The sequence below is a fragment of the Manis pentadactyla genome, chromosome 1 (genome assembly GCF_030020395.1).
Source record: "Manis pentadactyla isolate mManPen7 chromosome 1, mManPen7.hap1, whole genome shotgun sequence".
NCBI lineage: Eukaryota > Metazoa > Chordata > Mammalia > Pholidota > Manidae > Manis > Manis pentadactyla.
The window spans coordinates 104,718,543-104,743,896 of NC_080019.1; the positions used below are offsets into that span (position 1 = coordinate 104,718,543).

Here is a 25,354-nt window from a genome sequence, read left to right on the forward strand (position 1 = left end):
TAATTTATGTATCTGTCCAGTAGGGTTGATAAACCTCATAGGGATGTTGTGGGATTAAATGAAATAACGTATTATAGCACCTTTGCCTGACACATTGAAAAATGTCCAGAAGTGTTCTTAATACCATTATAACTCATCAGGCGTATACACAAACACACTTTCTGCTCACTTAGTAATAGCCATTTATCACCCACCTTTTACGTAGTAGGTCAGATGTGGTGGTAAGTACAGGGGAGAAGGCATAGATAAGTCAAACCATGTCTTAAAGATTCCCGGGATCCTTGTTTTTTTCCCCAGAGCCTTTGAAATTAAGATACAGAGTGTTCTGCATCTCTGTTTTGGCTAATATAAGGAAGATAGAGCTGTTTTTATTTTACTAACACATGGAAGGAAGGATAAAGCATTTAGAAATAGTGAAATTGGCAGCTTTAAAAAATTTCAAGGACTCTATCAGCATTAAAATGTGAAAACATTTGAGTCATAGGCTTGCTAGGGAGTGAGTGTTTAATAGGCGCCTTTGTAAGATCTCCAAACGAAGCTGTATCATTTTCTATACATGCTTAAATCTTTTAATTACAAAGCAATTTTAATTATACATAAAGTATGCCTCTTCAATCATGTTTTAATCACACATGAAAAAATTAAATTTATACCAATGTTATTTTCTGCATTTCAATTCTGATTTTTTTCACTCTGGCATATTCCAAACCAAAAAATTACATTAAGCTAATGTTTATGCTTGCACATAATCCCACACTTTCAAGGCAACACTTAAAATATTCAGAAGAGCTTCACAAGAGGGAGTAGTTTAATTCTGTTGTTGACTCAGAGCCATTGTTCTTCACAGTTAGAGCTCCGCTGGCATAGGCTACATATGGTCACTTGTTTTCTCAGGGTACAGAGTGATGATGCATTTACATTCTGGCTGGTGCTGGAGGCTATGCTGCACTTCAGAGAAATGCATCAGGGAGGATGTGCGGTCTCTCGGGCCGAAAGGAGGGCAAGATCAACATGGGAGAGCCTACAGATCGCCTTAGACTAATCGCTGTGGCTTCGCACTTGGTGACTGACCTAGGAGCCTAGATTTCACTGGCTGTCTGTGGGTAGAAATTAATGTTGAAGGAATAGTCCTGCAGACAGTTAGGGACTGAAGCCACGGAAGGAGATTTTGCCAGCTTCCTCCCCACTGCCATTCAGAACCGCTGTTCTGGAGCCTTCAATTGCCTCTTGCAACAGACGTTTTGTGACCCTGTGTTTGCCCTAATCACTGCTATGTAGGCCACAGGTCAAAGTGGAGTCCTGGGCTGTGACTGATGGTCACACAGAGGTCCATTAGAAGTAATTAAGTAGTTTCTTGGGGCATTAGCTTTCTTAGCAACAAGAATGAGGGACGCTGGCCAGTTTTCGTGAACATGCCTTTTGCAGTTCCCTTTGAAATGAAGGAAAAAGACCAAGGAAGATGCTGTGTTTATTCATATTGTAAAAGACATCACCCTTGATCTGATTTTATTCCAAGTGGAATTTACCCAAGAGACGTTTTTAGTCATGTAGGCCCTGAGGGTTTCTACTTACCTTTCCTAGCTAATCTGATTTACATCTATGGCTGTGAATAAAATAATGCTAGTAGCAGCACCAGAGGGAGCCACTTACACAGTTTTGTGTCAGGCATCAGCAAGGCTGACAATAAGGCTTGAAATGCAGAAATACTAAGATTTTATTGCATTTTCTAAGAAAGATGGCAGAAAAGTTGATCATATGTAAAATCTGTTAGCAGCAATTCCAAATTATGGTACTAGTAGCAACCACTTCATTTCTCCCACTTGAAATATTTGTGAATAGTAATTGCCTGGCTGAAATCCAGGAAGTAAATCATATTGCAAACTGTAAAATTGTATTTGGAACAAGAGGTATTCTCTCTGATCCTGTCATTGTCCCTTTGCAGAATACCATTAACAAGTTTGTATGTTTGAAACTTCTGCCAGTTTGCTGTTTTTCTACTGTAAATGATGCTACCTAAAATAAAGATGAAGAGTAAAGCTGTTTAGATGCACAAGCCAGTGCTCAAATGCATTCTTTCTCTTCCCCCCTCATCTTACACACAATACACACACAAACATGCACACACAAATGTGCACTAGTAAATTTGTTGTGAAACAATAGAACCGGGGTTTCTGTGAGGACATCAGGTAAGCTTGTCTGTAGTGCATAGTGTTGAGTGCTTTCTCAGGTTCCTTTCTGTGGAAGAGGCATTCTCTTCAAGACAGTACTTGATTATCTGTGGTTTGTGCTACAGCTGGAAAGGGGAAAATGAGAGTGAAGATTGGCTGCACTTGACTCTCTGGCAGTATTTATCCTTCTTTCTTTATAATGGTCTTTCATTCTCCTGTACTGCCACCCCAGACAAACTGCTTCTCTGATAAACTGCCCATATCGAATCTATTTGTTAGGGTAGTGGTTGGTGGTGGGGTGGGGAGAGATGGGAGCGTGCAGTGTGACTCTGATCAAATGTCCTCCTGACTGTGGGACTAGGTATATGCATTTGCCTCTAAGGCAAACAGATGCTTGTTGCTTATTGTTCAGTTGTTTCTTCTGCCTGTCATCTACCTATCAATTCCCTACCTATCGTCTTCTGTTCATGCATCTATTTTCTTTTAACTTCTTTTTTAAATTCTCAGTCTAGAAAGATACACCATTACTGAGTAAAGGATTGATAGGAATTTTGCCAATTGCCAGGAATCTGGCAGGCATTGATTAGCGCTTCCTTAGAAAGCCTTACCCCAGAAGCCTAGAGAAGTTCTGGGCTAGGACGGTGGGTCAAGTGAGAAGCCTTGGACCTAGAGACATCAGGTGATCTGTCCCCCACAGGCAAGAAGGTAGAAAGCAGAAGAGGGAGGAAGCACCAGCGGTGGTAGTGTGGAAGGCTGCCATCAAAGGCAGAGCTGCTGGTGTGCTTTGCACAGAGAGGGTGTCCCCAGAGAGCCTTAGTGGCATCTCCAGACTTAGGTTGCATCGGGCTGTTTGACATGTCAGAATAGGAAGCCCATAGAGGAGAGGTACATGTAGGACCTGAAATAGTTATCCTCACACCTCATTGTTCCTGAACTATGTCTGGCAGCAACATGGTAGCTGTGTCACTGGCTTAAGAGAAAGTGAGGGGAATGCCCAACCATGGGTCTGAGTGCAAGAAGGAGGTATTATTATATAATACCTGCCTTGGTTCATTTGGCTGCTATAACAGAAATACCATAGACTGGAAACAACAGAACTTTTTTCTCATACTTCTGGAGGCTGGGAAGCCCACGGTGAAGGCACCAGCAGATTTGCTTGGGTCATACACAGCTATCTTCTTACTGTGTCCTCACATGGCAGAACAGGGAAGGGACCTCCCTGGAGTCTCATTTGTAGGTACACCAGTCTCATTCACAAAGGCTCCACCTTTATGACCTAATCACTTCCCAAAAGTTCCAATTCAAATATCATCATATTAGGGATTAGGTCTAATCATATGAATTTATGTGGTGGCAAGACACAAACGTTTAGACTATAGCAGTACTCTTACTGAGGGTACACAAAAATCTGGGCAAGACCATTGGTAGGGTGGGTAGAAGACCCAGTCACCTGCCTGGGAAGGATCAAATAGCAATATTTGAATTGGACTGGAGAAGGAGCAATGCTCAGGCAGCTTGGGTACCAATGGATTTAAGGTGTCAGTGGTCCTGTCTTTGTAACCTTCCCAGGGTTAGCTCTGTACTTTGTTTAGCAGAGGGCACATGGAGGCTCCAGTTTGCCACCTCAGAGGGAAATCAGGAGCTTAGGTTAGAAATTAGAACAACATTGTGTTACTTCTCCGTGGTCTTCCCCTCTTTCTTTCCTACTTACAATTAGCAGTAAAACCCTTGCAAGGGAAAAGACCTGCACATTTTTGTCTTTGAGGGGAGCAAAGCAGGAGGATTTGGGCAGCAACATCTCACTTTGAAGACAGATATGTTGGAACAGGACCACAAGCAGTAGAATGAGTGGTTTTGAGAAGACTGTAGGACCTAAAAAGACAAATACTAGGGAAAAGGAAGACTGACATGGGAAGGGATCCTGGGACATAGCAGGGGAGAGGCACTAAGACATCCACATATGAAAACCCCATCAAAGAAGTTCCCCTGGAGCCCCTACACACATACAGTGAAATAAAAACTCACATTAAGATGCAGAAGGAAACAAGGGGACTGAAGGAGAAAACTGCAAAGTGAGCGAAACTTTCCTTGGTCTTTGGTTCAAAGTTTACCAAGCAAAGTCAGAACATTTGGAGTATCTTGAAAACCAAATTTGTTTTTCAAGCTAATTGTGATTAAAGGGTGATTTTAAATACTTAGATTTAACATTCCTCTGAAGAAGTGTAGTAACTCAGTAGTATATGGTTAAATTCTGGACCTTCAAGTAATGCATTCAGCAAAAAACCATTAAGTACAAATAGGCAAGTTTATAGCTCCCTATTATATAGGGATTGCTATTTAAATCTAAAGAGATGGGAGGGGTGATAATTTAAGGCAATTGACAGGCATTATATCTCTTTCTCTCAACCTTTTTTTTTTTAGTCGTGGACAAGTCATTTAGCAGTAGGAAGACAAATCTTGCTTGTTCCTAGAAGTAAGATGGAAAGGAACTTGACCCAGTGGAGAGTGCACTGGACTTGAAGCTGGATGATGTTTCTGTAAGTTCAAACTTTGCCATGTGTTAATGATTGGCAGAAGCTACTTCATCTGGCTGAGTCTTAATGTTTTTACCTTTAAAATGGGAAAGACAGCGTATCCATGCCTATTTTGCAAAGTAGTTATAAGGATCAAATGAGTCAAAGTCTGAAAAGGCATTTTATATACTATTAAGTATATATTCTTTCTATATTCTGTATGAATATAGGATGCTGTTGAGTGGAGCAGAGGAGAAGGCAGCACCCTATAATGCAGGCAGGCAGTGGAGTGATCAGAGTATAGGCTTACAGTCAGAGTGCCTTATATGTGAATTCCAGCCTTACCATTGTGTTATTTAACCTCTGTAAGCCTCAGTTTCCTCATTTATAAGGGAAGATAAGGATGACTCTACCTTTGGAAATTGAGTGGTGTAATGTATATAAAGCACTTGGTGCCGAGCTTGACACATAAAGGTGTGTAAGTAAAATAGACATTAGCTATTACTAGGTGAGATTATTGTGGTAGAGTCCACTGAGTTTGTTTATCTCAGAAATAATAAATCCATGAAATTCTGAGAAAGATATCTCAAAGCCCAAGCACTCAATTTCTGTGTACTCACATCAGTTTGTGGAAGTATGTGGTTTGAAATACTGAAGGAGTGAAATCTGTATATTTTACAGCTAAAAAGGTATGGAAAACACTGGGGAATTTGGAGACCCAGAGTTTAGAGTTACATTGTTAGGCTTTCTCTCTCATACATCATCAGTCTATCTATTTAGTTTTGTGGATTGCTAAATCCTTTAACAGTCATCTGTGCGTCACATTGTTATAAGGAGCGGTGATTGAACGTTATGCTGAATGGACAGACCTGTTTGGCTACAAGGAAGGAATCCTGAAAACATTTGTCCCCCATTCTATGCCCCAACCGTGTTTACCAAAGCTGTGAGGCAGCAAAATCTGGTGGTTCATCAATGGTTTACGAAAGAGAAGGGCAGAGGGTTTCTTCTTGCTCTTTGTCTTTTCCTACTCTGTGCCATTATCCCCTTTTAACTTTCCCTTTCTCCTTTCATTTTCTACCCTTTACTTGGCCCTGTCCACATTCTTCCTATCCTCTTTCCTTTTTTCTTTATCATTAGCATGAATAATTTTCTTTCAAGAACCATTATGAAAATGGTCTTTATGTATTTTGAATACCTATAATCTCTTTCAATTAGTTTTTTTCTTACAGTTGGTTATGACTCGGCAGGTTTGCAAACAAACACTTCGAAGTATAATGGATGCAAAATTATTTTTTACCCTTGTCTTTCTTCGTCCCTCCTAATTTTCAGCCTCTGTAGTTCTTTCCCAAAGCTAATGTCAATGGAGCAATAGCTAGGGCTGGAGTAAGATCCCACCTTACTTCCTGAGAGCACAAGGACATAAAATAGGTTCATAAAGGGCTCTGGAATTTGGGGGTGGAACACATCAGTTATAATCTGACTTCTACTTTGCTTCAGAGGCTCTTTTCTTATTTTGTTGTTCTCCAGTTGGTTAATGGATATCTGCTGGTTCCTTGTAAAAAGATGCTTTAACAGAGATGGGCCCTTGGACCTTACCTGAGAGGGTAAGGTCCTACCACCTGCTCTCAGCACCTCCTCAAGCTAACTCATCTAGGTGGTGGTACATAGTTCTAACTTCTCCATCACCATCACCGTGTCTACCCTAGCACTGGGTATTTTATTGGCCCTGATTCCCTCCCTGCTCCACCCCATGCCCAAGCTGTACTCTCAAATGTACTCTGCTTTTGCAGCCCATTGTCATATGTCTTCCTCACTCCATCTAAACTCCATGAAAGGGAAGTGCTACAGTCTGACTGTTTTGTGTTCCCCACCCCTGCCCAGCCCAAATTTGTATGTTAAAATCGCAGTGTCCAATGTGATGGTATTAGGAACTGGCCCCCTGATCTTAGATGTCCAACCTCTAGACTGTGAGAAATTTCTGTTGTTTATAAGCCACCTAGTGTGTGGTATTTTATTATAGCAGCCCAAATGGCCTAAGTCAGGAGGACTTGTGCTTTTAGCTCTGTATTCCTAATATCAAGCAGATTGAGAGCTTCACCTTCATGGGTTCACAGTAGATGGAAGACTGATGGACTGTCTGATGCCTCCCCTAGTGGTTTGCTGACATGCTACTGGAAGACTTCTCTCAACCTTTGCTGGTAGGATTGAATAGGCAGGGTAGTAAATATGATCTGGTGATGATGGGTGATACTGTAACAAAAAGGGGCACCTGAATCCAGTCCCTGAAGAAGAGTAGAAGTTTACCAGTTATTAGGGCCATAGAATGGGGTATTCAGATAAACAAAGGGATGGATTTTTCTGGATTTGTAGGTAGTTGGTATGACAGTACCTCTTTTTTTACCCCAGTTATCTTTGTTATTTGGCTTCAAAAACTTTTGCTTTGACCTAGAGCTGAGAAAATGTATTGCTTTCTGAACTGCATAAATGAGCTTTAAGATCAGACAGAAATAGTTTCTAATCCAGTCTGTATTTCTGGCCACTTTATGATCTCAGATAAGTTAACTAACCTCTTTGAGCATCAATGTGTTGCTAAGTGCCCAATGCATTGATGTAGGATGAGCTCAATAAAGGCTCATTGCCTTTCATTCTTAGTTCAGCTTTTCCTGGACAGATATTGACTTGCTTTCCCTGAAAGTTGGTGATGCCTTTCACTAGTAGCTGGTTAAGTTAAATATTTCAGGTGACTTCCACCCTTTACCTTTTCTTCTCATTACCTATATATTTATAAATTTTTTTCAAGATCCAGATCTTAAAACATTAATTTCCCTGTCATGAGCATACATCTTTATTGATGAGCTTTGGTAAATAATTTTTCTCTTTTCTCTTTGCATTTATCATTCACTCTATTTTTTTTTTCACCAGATTCTTTCATACTTCACTGTTTTCCTTTTGCTGATTTCTCTGGTCATATATTCTTACTCCCTGAGAGTAATATAAGATAAAGAATTTAGGTATCAAGATGGGAATCTGGCAGAAATGGCTGATAACAATGCAGTTTCATTGTCTAAACGATGAATGTATTTTCATGCTATGATTCAGGTTGGTTAAGGCATGGTATGTTTTTATGAAGATTCCATTGCAGCTGAACAATCAGATGTTCATAGAATTTGTGGCAATGAATACAGAGGTGTTTAAGCTAAGGGTAAAATCCTCCTTAATGAAAGAAAAATAAAAAGGAAGGAGAAGTGTGGTGATGAGACAGGATTAATAGTGAAAATTGTCTAGAATCTAAAGTTATATTTATTCATTCATTTGTCAAAGATATTTATGGTGCTAGCTTAGTACTAGGCTCTTGAGCTGCAACGGTGAACTAAAAGACAAAAGTCCTTGTGCTCAGGGAGCTCATGTCTTACTTCAGGGGAGATAGATTATAAACAAAATGAATAAATAATTTGTATAATATGTTTAAAGATGGTAAGTGCCATGGAGAAAACTAAGCAATGAAGGGGTGTAGGGAATGTTGGGGAGGGAAGGTGTCATTTCAGGTCAAAATCATATGGTCAGAGTAAGTCTGAGAAGGGGATAGTTGGAAAAGACATTAGGAGGTAAAGGAGCAAGCCATAAATGCATCTGGGAAAAGAGCTCTTTGGGTGGAGGGAACAGACAGTGCAAAATTCCTACATGCATACCTGGTGTGAACATCAAAGAGGCAACTAAGACTGGAGTTGAATTGGGAGTTGTTGGCATCCAGATGGTATTTAAACCTTGAGGCTGAGTTTGATAACCAAGGGAGTTAAACAAGGGTAAATACTCAAGGTATGTATCCCATCCCCAAAACTTATCTTAGGCAAGCTGCTTATCCTTCTGAGCCTCATTTTTCATCTGTAAAATGGAAATAACATTTTCCTCATGTCATGGGAGGAGCAAGTGACAGAGTATATAGGGTATGTATCACCTCATTTGATTGATTTAATTCTGTTCTGTCACTGATAACCCTATCTTCAGAGACAGCATTGAAGAACCACAGGGAAAGCAAGGCATCAAGGAGCAGCTTCTGCTGAGTGAATTGTTTTCCTTAACTCACATTTGTTTTGCTTTCCCAATTTAAATGACTGATTGACTGCAGTAAATACTGCCTTTGATCACAAAGCAGACTTCTGTCAGATATAGTACTGAGACTTTGCCCAGTAAAAGTCATGTAAAAATGTACATGCAAAACAATATGTCTATTCGTTACTTGAATATCATTTCAGAACATGTAGGAATCAAGATTGGAAATGGGGGGTGAGGAGATCCACTTTTGCAAATAATAGACATTTAAGAATACCCAAGTGCTTATTTTGAAGTGTACAGATATGTTTGTAGAATTTCTTATAGAATGAATCCTTTTATAACCATGGGTTTAATCCAATTCTTATGTTCAATAATATCAATATATGCTCTTATAATTGTAAAATTAAAACCCTTTGTGAGTACAAACTGGTGGCCTTAGGAATCCATTATTGGAATTAGTGTTTTGTGTTATTTGTTTATAGAAAATGATCTACCTTTTTATATTAGGTATTATTACATTTGGACATATTCTTACATGTCACAAGGTATTCCCTGTGGCCACACAAATTACATTGTGTTAGTCATTCATATCCTTGGATTTAAATATCCTATAAAAGTCCAAGAGAGTTTGTGTCAGCAGAAAATATATTAAAAAATAATTTTTCTGATGATCTTTAAAAAAAATTCTTTTTCTGTTTTAAAACTATAAATTAGACAATCATTTAAAAATTCACTAAAATTATTTAAAATAGTTCTTGATACACCATTTCAACTAAATTCTCTTATTTACTTACATTTAAAAAGAATGTTTTACTACTTTGCCTAATTATCTGAATCATAGAAGTATTTCTAATTTCATGGAAACAATCATTCTCTTTAAAGTTAGTAATTCATATTTTATCGTGGATTTAAAGTCTCTTTAGAAAATATGTATCAAATATGAATGCTAATTCTTTTGAGTTACTTAGTTTTATATTATACAAGACACAGAAATATAATAATTTATAACAGATTGCTTGCAACAATGACTTGCAATTTTAAAGATACGATGTTGGATCTTTATCAGTTATACAATTCTTTTGTATCTTAATACTTCTGCTACATGTCAGTTGCATAGCAGATATTTAATGCAAAATATGAAAAGAATGAATAATATGAAAATTTAAAGTAACTACATTCTTTAGATGTTTCAGTTCTTCTTTAAACTTTTGTTTGTAAACTTTCTACCTCCTTATGAATTCTCAGGTTTTTTTCCTCACTTTTTAAAGCTTTTATTATTTTTACCAAATAAGAAATACATGCTTTTTTATAATTATAAATATATAGTTGTGCAGATAGGAAGAAAACCCCTAGAATCCTGTCATCCTGAAATATTTCCTTTTATCCACCCACCTTCTTTCTCTTTCTTTTATTCTCTAATTCTCTTACTCTGAGAGTATATGTGTATAGTATTTGAATATGTATGTATATACATGCATATACTTTCACATACAAAAATGATCTTTTTATGATGTGCTGTATATTTATTTCTCATACTTATATGTGAAATATTGGGCTATTTGGTGACAAAATTAGCTCATTGCTTTAATGACATAATTTAACACCTAATTACTTGATTTTTTTTATTGTCTCTTTTTTTTCCTGTTATTAATAGCAAACATTGCATATATATTTACAGTTGTTTGATTATTTCCTTAGGGTAAATGCTTGATGTTGCATTTTTTGGGTGAGGGATATGTACATTTTCTATCCTTTTAGTATATATTCACAGTGTGCCCCCCCGCCAAGCAGTGGTGGCCATACATAATCTTGTTGGCAAAGGGTCAGTGTGCCCTCTTCAATACTGGACATTACATTTTTTTTCAATATTAGCCAATCCAGTAGGTGTAATCTTCTTTTTCATTATCTAAATGGGCATTTCATTACTGATAATTTAAACATTTGAAAGTATATTTATTTGCCAAATGAATTCCTTCTTTGAGATTTATCTAGTCTTTCTCATGTATTGTCTATGCTTTTTACTGGAATATAAATCTTAGGCTTGTCTTCTTTGACATCAAACAGATTCTGTGATGCCACATTACACACATATCAGCCTGATTTTATTTAGATACCTTTACGTTTTGAGTTTTTTTAACAATTCAGTTTTTATCTAGAACTTGTGAAGACAAGATGATGATGATCTAGAGAGCAATATTGAAGAGCCCATCTTTCCCTACTAGCTTGAAATGCGTTCTTTAATATGTACAAATACTTGCATATACTTGCATCTTTTGGACTTTTCCTTCAGATTCACTGATCTGTTTATTTGGAATGCTACGTTGTTTTAATTTATTCTATATTTTGAATACTTTTTAAAATATCAAGTAATACTTGATTTAATATCAAGTAATACAAGTCCTTCGTAATTACTCTTCTTTTTCAAATATTTTCTTACTATTTTGTCCATGCTTTCTTCCAGGTGGATTGTAGAATATTTAAGTTAAAAATAATATTATAATTTAATTAACTGACTAAATTTTAAATAATCTTTGTTGTTGAATTTTCAGAATAAAAAACCCAGTCTATCACTTTTTCCAAATCATTTTTTATTGTATACTTTTTATTTTGAGACAATTTTAAACCATGGAAGATTTGCAAGCAGGGTATAAATGCTTATTTTTCTCCTAAGCCATTTGAAAAGAAGTTGCCCATCTGACCTTCAAATACTTTAGTGTGCATTTCCTAAAAATAAGTACATTCTTCTTCCTAGCCATCAAAATCAGGAAGTTAACAGTGATGTATTCCTCCACCTAATTCTCAGAAATTGTTAGTTTTTGTTGTGTTCCAAAACACTTTTGTCCTGTATAACAAAAGGATCTAGTTTAGAGTCATGTTTTGTATTTAATTGCCATGTCTTTTTAACCTTGTTCAATCTGATACAGTTTCTCAATCTTTCTTTGATTTTATAACCCTGACACTTTTAAGGATTACAAGGTAGTTGTTTTGTAGTCAATTAGTTTGGGTTTATTTGATGTTTCCTCATGTTTAGCTTTAGAGCCTGCATCATTTGGAGGATATATCACAGAAGTGATGCTATGTTCTTCTCATTGCATTCTTTCATGTGGTGCTTGATTAAGGTGATATCTGCCAGGCTTTTTCCCTGTAAAGTTATTCTTTTCCCCTCTGTAATTAATAATTACTTTGAAGTATAGACCTTAACACTGTGTAAATATTCCATTGCCACCTAATTTTTAATTAATAATTCACTAATAGTTATCAGAATGTATTCATGATACTCAATTTTATTTAATGGGTTACAGTAAGTACTTTCATTCTTTTTTCTTTTTATGCTCAAATTTCCCGATAGACCAGCGGGAGCACTTCAGGGTAGACCTTGTGACCTTTTGACATGCACCTGTCATGGCTGGAGCAATACATTGCTTTCTGGCATAGTAAGATGTTCCAGGCTCATATTGTACTTCCCTTCTACTGCCCTGGAACCAGGCATTTCTTCAGGGGGCGCTGCTTCCTTTTTATTGTTGTTATTTATACCTCATTTTATTTCTTTAGAGGAAAGAGTAGTTTTGGGCAGATAGGAAGTCCATATCTGTTTTTAGTCATGCTAGTTTTCTTATCAAATCTAGCAAAAATATGTATATAGGTTTCCCCACTATCCAAAAATAGAGCATGTCTATACGTATGCCTTTGACTCCCCACACTGGGTTGTCTCCTGTGTGAAATGCCTCGTCACCCTGACAAGGTCTTGTACCATCATCTGGGCTGTCATGGGTCCATTGCCTAACCCCATGAGGATGCTTTCCTTTCTCTGCCTTACCCAGTTACTTTGGCTTGATTGTTTAGTAAAGAAAAATAAGGGGTGGGGGGCGGGGAAGAGAGCCAGATCTTTTGTGCCCCTCAGTAAAATTTATACTTTGTTATTGGTTTTCTTGTTAGACTACTAGCCACCTCATATTTGGTTTGTATTGTGAATATTTCTTTTATTTTTTCCATTTTCACTTTATTTTTCATATATAGGAAATGCTTATTTATATGGTATTTGATTTATAACCAACCAAGTTCTTGAGCTTTTCTACCTAGATTTAATTATACAGTGATTATGTAGATGGCATAGATGAAATCTTGATGGACTTTTCCTATAACATTAATTTTCATATCATTGTATGCATAATGGAAGTTTTCTTAAAAAGGTAGCAATTCTTTGACATTGGAAAGCTCTTGTTTTAGGTTGTGCATTTGTGTTTGCAGGAAAAAAGTTATTTAAATAAGAGTCCATGAAATTTATTGTTTAGTACTAAGGTTTATTTTTGATTTATATTGTGATTAATATATTATGATAAGAGATAAGTCAAAATTATGAAATTTAAAAGTGAGGACCTTTTAAATATATTTAAGAATTAGTCACATATTGATTGATCTTTAAGTTTAGGTTTTTTTTTTTCCTTGCAGACTCTAGAAATAGTAATAAGTGATTACACAGAATTTTAGAACCAGCTTTAATCCAGAATCCTTAACTAGAAGGTGGAGGTCAGGTGGGAAGGAGAATTATATAATTAAAACTATTTATTATGATTGATTCACATTGGACAATTTTAGATCCACTTGTTACTGAAAATATTCTCCCCTGAAGTTTTCATTCATTTCTTAACATTTTCTAAAGGTATCAAAAGCATAGCAAAGTAGATTCTAATTTCATATTCTCACTCCTGAAATAATACATGAGCTCTTTATAGCAGTGGCTTTCAAATTTTAGCATGCATAGGAATTACCTATGTATATGAGGGCTGAGAATTTGCATTTTAATCAAACACTCCAGGTGACTGCAGACCCATGGGCCTCACTTAGGAAACACTGATTTAGAGTTAGACAATGATTAAATAAATTTTTCAACTAGTTCACTTTTGTTCTAAGTGGAAAAAAATAGAAGTAATTTTTCCACTGATGGTAACAGAATTCAGGGAATATAGAGCATCGTGTAGTTAGAGGTAACTGCACTCTAACATAATCTACTTCTAAAATAGGCTATTAATGTTCATCATTTCTTTGAGACAAGAACTAAGTTCCTCGAATGCTCCTATCCTTTCTTAGCTTTTTAGTAAAATGACACCATAAAAAAATAGTATTAAAGGAGTTGCAAAGCTACTCTAGTTTTTAGTTATTTATCCAATTTTTAGTGTTTAAGAAGCTTTCTTCCAGGCAAAGGTAAGTTCAGAATTATCCCTGAAAGGCTACAAAATAATGGTTGTTGCTTGGAAACACCGAAGTATAGCACATGTTTTGGATGAAATTATTTGGTCATTTGGTCTAATGTAAAACCGAAAAAGAGGCCTGAAGTTTGCCCAACAGTTTAAAATACGTTGGTGTGCAGTTCTGTGTAACTAATGCTCTACGTTCTCTGTTGGTCCCTTTGCTTTCTGTCACTTCTGAGGACCCGAACTGTGAAGCCCGAGGCCACTTAGGTTCCAAATTTGTGACAAATCCCCCAGGGCTCACTGGAGTGGCAGTAAGTTCTCACAGTTTGATTTCCTTTCAACTATTGAAGTGTTAGAAAAGTAGCAACAAAAGCTCCCACTGGAAAACAGCAATTCAGTTTCCTCATTATCTGCTGTAGTCACTGACTTACCTATTTTATTCTATTGATTTTTATTTTGTTGAATAATTTTAATACTTTTCTCCATGTATGGTTTGGTTTTCACAAACTGGCATAATCCTTCAGCTGTGTTTTGAGTACAGCCACTATTTCTCTTTTCCTCCTCTATTCTCCATCATCTGCTGTAGAAAAATTGATTTTATTTTAAAAAATTTCTTTAGCCTTTTAAGCTGTTATTTTTATTTTAAATATATGGTGTTCTTATGTTATAAAGTTAGATTTTCTTTTAATAGTATATATGCATAAAAACTTCATATTCATTGAAACCTCATTTTGTGATATTTTAGTGTCAGTTCAATAAAAGAAAGTCATTTCTAAGAAAAAATGTTGTATAGCCTATGCCAGGCATTCAGTCAAAAAAAAAAGGCTAACATTTTTAATAAGGGAGGGATATTAAGAGGAGGAAATAATGGCTTTTGGCTAAGACAGAAACACCTGTACTAAACTGACGCTGCTTTTTGTAACTATGTCCAGAATCTGACTGACCTGGAAAGAAAAGGACAAAATTGAAAAACAGTTATCTCCATTACTAGCGGTATTCTTCTTACTTTGGGGCATATCTAAAACTCCCTTTTCAAATCAACTTATCAATTACTAAGTGAACTCAGCACTTGCTGAACAAAAAGACAGAAATGATTGTTATAGAGCCTTTGCTAGGAACTTAAGAAATCAGTTTTAAATGACTGACATTAAAAGCAAAATAATTTTTCATTGTTGCTATTCAAATATGCTAATAAAATTTCCCAAGTTTCAAATTATTTCAGAATATTTAGAAACAGAAGACTTGTAGTCATCACACATTTTCTGTTTGTTCTGGTCAGTGGCTCCCATTCCTTGGCATGTAATGCATAACAGACATAGGAGTTCTGGAACACATATTGATAACTCTTGAGTTTCCTGCCATTCGTGATCCATCTCTCATAATTTGGGGACCCCAAGCTTTAGGGAAGCCAAATGGGGAAGACTCTATGTTTGGGACCAGGAGAGTTCATTTCTTTTTTTTTTTTTAATTAATTAATTAATTAATTTTGTTGTCATTAATCTACAATTACATGAAGAATATTATGTTTACTAGGGTCCCCCCTTCACCAAATCCCCCCCACAAACCCCATTAGTCACTGTCCATCAGCATAGTAAGATGCTGTAGAATCACTACTTGTCTTCTCTGTGTTGCACAGCCCTCCCCATGCCCCCCCCCATATTATACATGCTAATCGTAATGTCCCCTTTCTTTTTCCCCACCCTTATCCCTCCCTTCCCTCCCTTTCTCCCCAGTCCCTTTCCCTTTGATAACTGTTAGTCCATTCTTGGTTTCTATGATTCTGCTGCTGTTTTGTTCCTTCAGTCTTTCTTTGTTCCTATAGTCTTTGGGTTTGAGGTGAGTCTCTTGTAAGCAGCATAGAGATGGGTCTTGCTTTTTTATCCATTCTCTTATTCTGTGTCTTTTGATTGGTGCATTCAGTCCATTTACATTTAGGGTGATTATTGAAAGATATGTACTTATTGCCATTGCAGGCTTTAGATTTGTGGTTGCGAAGGGTTCAAGGTTAGCTTCTTTAGTATCTTACTGTCTAACCTAACTCACTTATTGAGCTATTTTAAACACTGTCTGGTCATTCTTTATTTTTCTCCCTTCTTATTCCTCCTCCTCCGTTCTTTATATGTTGGTTGTTTTATTCTGTGCTCTTTTGTGTTTCCTTTAACTGCTTTTGGGGGTAGTTGATTTTATTTTTTGCCTTTAGTTAGTATTTGGTTGGTCTGCTTTCTTTGCTGTGATTTTATTTTCTCTGGTGACATCTATTTAGTCTTAGGAGTGCTCCCATCTAGAGCAGTCCCTCTAAAATACCCTGTAGAGGTGGTTTGTGGGAGGCAAATTTCCTCAACTTTTGCTTGTCTGGGAATTGTTTAATCCCTCCTTCATATTTAAATGATAGTCGTGCTGGATACAGTATTCTTGGTTCAAGGCCCTTTTCTTTCATTGCATTGAATATATCATGCCATTCTCTTCTGGCCTGTAAGGTTTCTGTTGAGAAGTCTGATGATAGCCTGATGGGTTTTCCTTTGTAGGTGAACTTTTTCCTCTCTCTAGCTGCCTTTAAAACTCTGTCCTTGTCCTTGATCTTTGCAATTTTAATTGTTATGTGTCTTGGTGTTGTCCTCCTTGGGTCCTTTCTGTTGGGAGTTCTGTACACTTCCATGGTCTGATAGATTATTTCCTCCCCCAGTTTGGGGAAGTTTTCAGCAATTATTTCTTCAAATACACTTTCTATCCCTTTTTCTCTCTGTTCTTCTTCTGGTACCCCTTTTGGATTGGTCACACAGTTCTCTTAATATTGTTTCATTCCTGGAGATCCTTTTATCTCTCTCTGCGTCAGCTTCTATGTGTTCCTGTTCTCTGGTTTCTATTCCATCAATGGCCTCCTGCATCTTATCCATTCTATTTATAAATCCTTCCAGAGATTGTTTCATTTCTGTAATGTCCTTCCAGACATCATTCCTTAGCTCTTGCATATTTCTCTGCAGCTCCATCAGCATGGTTATGAGCTTTATTTTTCATTCTTTTTCAGGAAGACTGGTTAGGTCTATCTCTTTCTCAGGGTTTGCCTCTGTGATCTTGGTCTGTATCAATTTCTTCTGCCTTTTCATGGCGATAGATATATTTGTGAGGAGGTGGCGCATGTGTTGGGTAAGAGAAAGTCCTTTCCTGCTAGCTTGTGGCCTTCCTCTCCTGGGAGAACAGTGACCTCTAGCGGCTTGTGCTGGGCAGCTGCGTGCAGACGGGGCTTCTGATCTTGCCCAGCTGCTATGGAGTTTATTTAGCTCTGCAGTTGCTGTGGGCATGGCCTGCCTCAGGCAGCTGCTCCAATATGGTGGAGCCACGTCGGAGGGGGAACAGGCGGGAGGCTGTTTATTGTGGTGAGGGGCCTCCGATCTGTGCTGTGGGGGTTTGGGCACCCAGAGTTCCCCAGGATTCCCAGCTGCTGGGCTAAGTGTCCCAGGGCGCTTCTGTCCAGCTGTGGGGTCCCTGTCCTTTTAAGACTTTCAAAAAGCACTCGCTTTTCTTTGTCCCAGGGGCGCCGGCTGTGGGGACCCACTCACAGGTCTTACTGTCCTGTTTCCCTAGTTTCCAGCACCCCATGCATGCATTGTGTCTGCACTCCTGTGTGGATGGCTAGGGCTGGGTGTTCAGCAGTCCTGGGCTCTGTCTCCCTCCCCGCTCTGACTCCTCTCCTCCCACCAGGAGCTGGGGCGAGGGGTGCTCAGGTCCCGCCGGGCCACGGCTTGTATCTTACCTCCTTCCGGAGGCGCTGGGTTATCATGGGTGTGTATGTAGTCTGGCTGTTGTCCTATGTCTTTTGGTCTCTCTTTTAGGATTAGTTGTATTTGTTGTATTTTCAAAAATATATATGGTTTTGGGAGGAGATTTCCGCTGCTCTACTCACGCTGCCATCTTAGTTCTCTCCCCTGGGAGAGTTGATTTCTAAAGCATGGTTTAACTATGCATCCTATTAATGCTATAATATATCTACTGGTTATTATTTTTGTAACCCCACCCTACCCAGATCCCTGTTCTGCCATTCTCTCTCTTGTCTTATGCTCTCTGAGGCTGACCTTGACCCCTATGAGCTGCATTTAACCAGGTTCCCTTCACAGCTGGCTTCCTGTTTAAATCCAACAGACGAAAGTCAATGGCTGGAGAATGGGGGGTAGCAATGAGAGAATTTGTGTCATTTTTTCCCCATTTTTTTCCTTCCTTGGGCCATGAGTTCCATCAATGACTGCATCCTTCCATGACTGCAATACTGGCTGCATGTTCCCTCGTTCATGCCTCCAGCTCTAACTGTGCTCCAGTAACACATTTTTTCCTCTTGTCCCAGGCCCTTCCTTCCTTCAGTTGCTGTTCTTTGGGTGCCACAACATTCCTTTTTGGTTCCCTTCATCCTGCTCACACCTCTTTAAGTTGTCCTCTCCTAAAATTCCTTGGGTTGGATTCTGATTCCTGTATGACTGACCCAACATGTAGTAGGAGTAAGATGCACTACACAACACCTTTGCTAAACTTCCATTCTTATATAGATACAGAAATAAAGTGGGGAACCTAGGAAGATCCGCAATACATGCTCTGTCTAGAAAGTACTTACACTTGAAGTGTCTTGACTCTTGCTCCCTACTGATCCTCAGCGCCTGTTTGTCAGTCACTGCAATCAGCTCCTCAGCCTCTGGCATAACCTCCACTCCCAAAGCTGCTGTGCCTATCATGACAATACTACTCTTACACCTTCACTTCTTCTGCAAGGACCCCATCGCTTAGAGTGATCAGGAGCCTTTTAAGGTGGGGTGAGGGAACATGAGGTTCTTTCAGGAACATTAGTAAAATGTAGTGGAAGTGGCAAAGAGCATGGTTGGAATTTATCCAGCATTCCTACTATTGAACCTTGGGGGATATGGCATCACTTGTAATCCCAGCTGTGCTTCCTGGTGCTTGGCTTGTAGATGGCTTTCCCTATTCTGACTTAACTGTATCTAGCTTTATTTCCTATTTACTCAAGGGCATATGTTTACTTTCCTCTCATTTGTCTACCTACTTTTGATGTCCTTTAATTCCTACCCCCAGACTACAATATGCCAAGTATCATGTAAGAGCTACCATCTTTGTCTCCTCCAGTGCTCTACTTGCCACCATCACTCTTGGCTTGACCACTTCTAATGTCTTTCCTCTTGTCATTACCACCCCCTTACGCTTCACAATCCCCTGCACCCCCACCACACTTGGGCTGCTGTCCTGCGGCTTCTTGGTCTGCACCTTTGCCTTCCTTGACTCTGCCTTCCCTACTGCCACCTTTCAACCACTGCTACCATCATCTTTACTACTAACTGTATTTTCCACCAACTGGCAATTTAACAATCCATTTCCTTTATTTCAGTCCTTAAACTGAGCTCCTAAATGTATAGTCCCCACAGATTATGAAGTATGGTATTCTGGATTTTATTTTTAACACTGAAGACTTAATATAAAGAGAGATTAGTCCTCAAGGATTCATCAGTTTGGAGTTCATAGCAGATGCACATGAATATATTTTTCCCTTGAGGAAATAGGAATGCACCCTTGATCACTTGGTTACTTAGAGATACATTTAATTTTAACAGGTTTTTTCCCCCCCTTTGGACTCTATTTCCAAACCAAATCCTTATTTGTTTGACAATAGAGAAAGTCTTATATCCTGGATGCATAAATGTTTTGTACAGTAAAGTTCCTATAGGAGAAATCTAGTTTCCTGGTTAAATTAGGAATACAGTTTAAATAAGGTATGAAAAACCAAATTTTATACATATTGTCTTTCCTATTAAAAACTATATAAAGAAAAAATGACAGAAATGAAGGAAAGAACCAAATGAAAGACACATGCCAACTTTCTTTAAACAATTTTCCCAAGATTCTTGGCCATCTTGCTAGGGCTAGGGTCATAGATCTATTATGCAGTCTTTCCTTTGCAGTATATAATATAAAACTCTTATTAAAAAAAAATAACTTGATCCCAATATGTGTTAATAATTAGGAATCTGCAAAAAGTTTTGCTTATTTTCAAACTTAAGCTGCCCATATTTAAGGAAATAAAACTGCAGAAAACAAACTATAGAAGATTGAGTGAGCATTAAAAATAATTCAAGAGTTTTAAAATGTAAGATTTCCTTGGTCAAAAATGCTTGAAAACATATTCCCTTCTTGGATGTTAGCATTACACATTAGCATAGTGCAGCATTCTGAGAAGTTCTGGAAAGATGAGAACTTGTTGAAGTCTGTTTAATACTTAGGCAACAAAGTTTATTTGCACAAGGGAAGAATTTTTTCCGTCTGGGCACTCATCACATTCTTTAGTTTCCTCTTAACACCTATTTAGGAAGCGATGGTTTAAAGCCTATAAAATGAATTTCCAAATCTGTTGAGGCTCACTGTTGACTCTTAAGATTAGATGAAGAAATGTTTATGAATTTGTGGAATTTAATCCAAGGGATAGATGGGAGTTAAATAAGAAATATGTGGGAAACTATACTAAGGAATTACCTTGATGTTGAGTAAATGCTTTATGCTTTTATAACCATGAAATATATGTACCAAGATGAAGAACACAAGGGAAAATATCAGGCTCCACATAGTTTGAGAAGCTGAGGTTTATTTTTTTACTGTTAAAAGCACTCTCCATGCACCTGCAAAAGAATGTATATGAAGTGTATGTTAAATCTATTAAATCATCAGGCCATGAAGTAAATGCCTGGATGCCTTCTGCATTAATATAATCTTAGTATTTTGAAATAAATCTCAAGAAATTTTTATTATAGAAAGTTGAGGTGCATGTTAGCCCTTTTAATTTCAAAATCATGACTCTTGAATTCAAATTATGTAAAAATATGTGTAAACAGTAATTAACTCAAATTTGGAGGAATGAAAGTGTCCTTGTAGGTTGGGAAAATGCCAGGAACATTTGGGAGTTTAATTCTGTTATCCAGTTTTCCCCTTGCAATGATTTATTTTGAGTGCATTGTCAATTTACTGTTGATTTAAAAATCATTAAATATTGAAAATTGTAATGCTATAAAAAACTAGAAGGGATTTTGAATGTATGAAGAATATTTAGTTGTTATAGTTGTATATAAAATGTGGTGAATGGTCATTTTTCTCCTTTGAAATTCTAATCATATTTCCCATTTGATTCCTTCTAATTATTTTCATTCTGGGGTTAACCTGGTTTTAGTCCCTCTTTTCAATGAAGTAGATCACATTTTTCATATATCCAACTAAAGCTAATGTGTAACATTCAAAGTTTGTAATACTCCCTAGAGAATGAGAGATTCCTACAGACTAATTTTTGTAATTTTACTTTGGTCCCACATAAGAGACTAAACACAGATGTCTGTGTTAAAGGATTTAAATTTTACTTCAGTTTTCTTGTATATTTTCAGTAATGAGTGTTAACATTAGACTTGAAACAATATCTTCATAATTATATCAAAACTCTAAAAACTTACATTCATTTTGAAAGGTGCTTGATTCATTGAAGCTTTGCAAGATTTCATGATAAGTACTGTGGGAGACGATATAACCTAGGGTTCCTGAATATAAGGATATTAATAATTTGGCTGTTATTAGTAGTAGTTATAAATCTTTTAAAATTTACACTCTGCCTGATTAATTGTAGTATGACTTAGTTGAACAACCAAGATACACATATACACACACATATATATGCAAACACACATGCATATATATATATATATATATCCTTAATTAAATCAGCAACATTCAGTATTAATGAAATGTAACTTTATAACTCTATATAAGCAGTTTAGAAGTAATTATAGTGTAGTTTAAAGTCAGTTGGTATAACAAAGCATTTGTATCACTAATATTTCTAAGGGGGGCTGTATAATTTAAGTGGAAACACAGATTTAAAATTTTACATGCCAAATTTTAATTTTTTCTCTTTGATGACATATGTATTCATAAAAGGATAAATTGAAGCTTTTTGTGACCAAATTATTTTTTTTGAAAACATACTTTATTTGCAATACTGTTTTACACTTTTTTGATTCTGATTTGTTTAAGATTTTTCTGGAAATTTTTTCCTAATTATGAAAGCATTCAATGAGAAGGGAGAAAGGAGGAAACAGCATATATTTGCATTTGTAATATCAGTAAGATTTGGCCTTAGACTCCATAGATCATATGGTTGGCTATGTAGAACCACTATATATTTGGTGGCCCATAGCAGACCTTTCACATTTTTTTTTAGACTTGAATATGGATATTTAATTCCCAACTTTCAGCAATACTTACTTTCTGGTAATTTATGAATTTCTATTGTGTTAGGAGGAAAAAAAATGTTAAGGTTACTGTTAAGCTGGAATTTTTTTCTAGAGAACAGTTTCATTGTATTTTCTCAGTAGAAAACCTGTTATGCAAGTTAAAGCCATAGCTATTAAGTGTTGAAAATTGTCATACTATAAAGAATTAGAAAGGATCAAATTCTTTCAAGGTAATTCTATTTTGAAATAAATCATTTAAACCTACTCATACTTATTCATCCATAACATGTCCCTCTATAAATAATGACTCACCTAACTGACCAATGAACATACTTTCTTGGGTAGTAAGCTACATATGAATGTATTTGCACTTTGGTATTTATTTGCTCATAAATTATGTTCCACTTCCTTTTGGTGATATCTATATATAATTGTAACTTGAAAAAATCTTCAAAAAATACAATTTGTAAAATATGGCACTATTGGGCACCTTTTAAAAAATCATGGCAACATTACTGGAATTTAATACTAAGATGGTAGATGTCTTGCCAATGGGTTTCAGCCTGGGCAAGTTTGCTATGGATTCAATGTGACCAAAGAAAATTGACAGCAGAACACTCTTTGGGGTGAAAGTGTTATACCCAACTTTATTTCCAAGTGGCAGGTCAGTCACTAGAATCCTATTCACTCAGAGCGAGTCTGTAGGCAGCAAGCCGGTCTCTGCCTCTGGGCCCCTCTGTCCCGCACAGCCATCCTCTGGGCCTCTGTCCTTGGTGCTGCCACCACTCCAGCCTCTGCTCTGCTCTCCTGCAGCCTTGCAGCCATGCCACTGTGTCGCGCACCCAGAGCACTGGGCAGAGCTCTTTTTATGGAGTCAACAGCCATGTATTGCCCACAGGTGTGCAGTGAGCTAGTCAACCACAGCCAGGTGAGAATCTTGGCCACAGAAACTCTCATTTTATCCACAGTAGAAATTCAAAATTATAGTCTTGTTCATAAAATTCTGTCTTAAAACATGTTTTCAGAAAGTCCAAGGCCTGCTTTCTTAAGGTTATTGTAAGATCTATTCCACATTTAATATGAGGTTGTATGCATAGATAAAACAACTGATAGATTTCCGTGGCTGCCTGTCTGTATAGCAAAAGGAGAGCAGATAGTGCTGCTCATCAGAATGGAGAGGCTCTAATATCCATAAAATGGAAGATAAAGCCTAGGCTTCTGTTTGAATTAAATGAGCCACTGATGTAATTTCATGCAAGTCCAATATATATTATTACCCCTTTACTTCTGCCATTCTCTTCTTCCAACTTGACAAGATAACTTTTACATAACTGATTTATCATCTAGGTATTTACCACTGTTAGTTAAATACAAATGTGTAGATTTTGGTCTTTAAAATCTTATGTTTGTAAAAGTAAAATCAAAACCCCAGAAATATCTATTCTTTGTTTTACTTTCTTCAGTTTAGTTGCCTTGAATAAAGTTATCAAAGTGGTTATGATCAAAAAGATTAAAATTTGAAGATGCTTTTATTATATTAGTTTATTTTTTATATTCCCTGGCTTCAAAGGCTACATGTTCACAACTATAGGCTGCAGGATCATACTGAGATAACTCATTTTTCATATATTTGCATAAATATATTTTATAATTCTTCACAATTATTAAAAATATTTTCTTTTTTTAAATCTGCAGCTTCAGACATGCAAACTGTAAGGAAATATATAAAAAACTTATGTAAAGCACCCTCATGGCTTCCTGCCAATCAGTGCCTTTTTCTTTATCTGAAATTATGGTAGAACGATGTGTTCCATATGTATGACATTCCCAGGTTAATTAAAGCTTAATTCCCAGGCTCAAAACAATGCTTCAAGGAAGGCACACATGTTTAAAATTATAGAAGCAAAACCTGAGACTTGAAGAGATTAGGGAATTTGCCAGTGATCACACAGCTAGTAAATGGCTGAACTGACTGCAGTTGTGAGCTTGTTGCCCTCCCCCTGTGGTAAGCTCAGTTGCTACCCTCTGCACTAATACACTACTGCTTTTAGAACCTGCTGAGGTATGTTGGACAGTTTTCTTTCGCATTAAATGGCTTCAGATTGCTAAACCTTTGGAGTCATTGTGCTTTTTATAGATCAGTGGCCTTCTTCCCCATTCTTAGTTGACTCCATCAGGGTTTATTTTCTTTATTTGCACCAGGGCAGCTGATCACTGTTGGAGGAAATCAGAACACAGGAAAGTTTGGGAACCCTTTAAATTCCCAGTGACCAACCACAGCTGAACCTTCAGCATAGCCTAGCAATTCTACTGCCCTTCTCTGGTGTGCTGCTCTGTGAAACAATTTCAGAACTTCTCTACCTCTGGGGGACATTAGATCTATCCAACCTCTCCCTTACTGTGAGTAGATGACCTTCTTTCTGCTTTATAAAGACAATCAAAGCAATCAGATATAAATTCTGTCAATATTTTTTGTCAGCATTCACATCCAAATTTTCTTATTGCTGCATTAAAATTACTCATTTTGTTGAATACTTAGAATATGTAAACTTTATATTCTAGGCAGTGTGTGTACAGACAGGAACAAGCCAAATTAGTTTCCTGATCTCATAGAGCTATTACTATTCTGTAGTAGAGACAGACAGTAAACTCATATATAAATGAACTACAAATGATAATTAAAAAAAATAAGTGTTAGGAAGATTATAAAGCAGGTGATATGAAATAGTGACTGGGGTGGGAGAAGACAACATTTACTAGGGTGACAAGGAGAGATGCCTCTTGGGCATAATATAGCATGGTGGTTAAGAGCATACCTAAGAGCCAGATTCCACCACTTATTGTCCAGGTTATCTTGAGCAAGTTACTTACATTCTGTTTCTGAGTTTCCTCACTTGTAAAGTTGAAGCCCTAATTTATAATTGGGTTGATGAGAATATTAAATACATGTAATGTGTTTAAAATGGTGCCTAGATTGTAGAAAATGTTCAATGATCATAGCCATTGTATCCGTCGAAGATCAGTTAACACAACTCAAAGAGATCAGCTGAGGAAAGTTCAAGGAAGAGACCATAGAGGTGTGGGTTTAGCTAAGAGAAGCAGCAGAAGACAGCAAATCACTCAGGTAATAGCAACTCTGGGAAGCCATTCCTACCTGTAAGTTTGAG

The 25,354-nt window shown here is 37.1% G+C and overlaps 1 protein-coding gene across 2 annotated transcripts in view; it reads left to right on the forward strand.

Moving 5' to 3' along the window:
• NLGN1 (neuroligin 1) overlaps window positions 1–25,354 on the forward strand; it is an 831,070-nt gene that overhangs the window by 11,682 nt on the left and 794,034 nt on the right. Inside the window, exon 1 of one of the 2 annotated variants that reach the window (XM_057500038.1) lies at window positions 24,449–24,587. The exons of the other annotated variant lie outside the window; for it this stretch is intronic. The gene's annotated coding sequence lies outside the window, so the exon portion shown is untranslated. Of the gene's footprint in view, window positions 1–24,448; window positions 24,588–25,354 lie in introns of those variants that run through there. 2 annotated transcript variants of the gene reach the window in all.